The following is a 962-nucleotide window of genomic DNA, read 5'->3' on the forward strand; positions in this document are numbered from 1 at the left end:
TACTCCCTGAAGTGCGCGAAACCAACCTGGGAGGGGGATTTGTGCTCTTGAGGGAGGAGTGTCAAGTAAACGTAAAATTTAACAATTTATCACCTGAGTCTCTACCATGACCTCATTTTGTATTCTTTTGCATTGATACAGGAACCCACACGACATGTTTTGATCACAAATTTCGCATTTAATATGGTTACTTATATAATAAATATAAAATGGTTAGTGGACATAAAGCCACACAGTCAAGTTTCAGTCAGTGATGTGTAACAAAGTACATTTGCTTATGTTTTATTGCAAATTTGAAACTTGTACTTTTATAAGTCTTTTCATTTCTTCATCAACTATTCCTGAGGGAAAATAACGTACTGTACCTTTAACATCTCTGTATTGACCTGATAAAAGTTGAGTTGCACATGATGCTTGTTTTGCAAAACATCAGTTATGTGGATTTTATATGGTAAGGTAAAGTTAAGACCATTACTGTTTTTCTTACTACCCTAAGACATTTTCTTGTAGTTGTTTACCTTTTTGGGACCAATGAGCAATAAAGGCACGTCGAACCCAAAATCAAAAAATGTTTGAATTTATATTGACTGTATGCAAATACTTTTATATTATCTTTCTCTCTATCTTGTCAACCTCACATCCATATTTACAATTAAAACCTTTCAAAACATTTCAAAATATTTTTTTTGAGTGCATTTGAATATTAGATTGGATGTAAAGGAGGGTGGAGTGGGTTGAGAAACGTCATTTCAAAAAGGTTATTGTGCCAATCATTGATGAAAGGCTGACTCTTTGTGAGAAGATGGGCAGAGGATCTCCCCTTTGTCAACAAGTGTGTAAGAAAATAATTGAAATGTTTGAAAACATTGCTCACCAAAGAAAGATGAGGTATTTTGCATATTCGTACTACAATTTATCATTACATGATTCAAGGAATCTTCAATGCAAAACCATAGTCTGCA

Source organism: Cololabis saira, chromosome 8 (assembly GCF_033807715.1).
Source record: "Cololabis saira isolate AMF1-May2022 chromosome 8, fColSai1.1, whole genome shotgun sequence".
In the NCBI taxonomy this organism is placed as follows: Eukaryota; Metazoa; Chordata; class Actinopteri; order Beloniformes; family Belonidae; genus Cololabis; species Cololabis saira.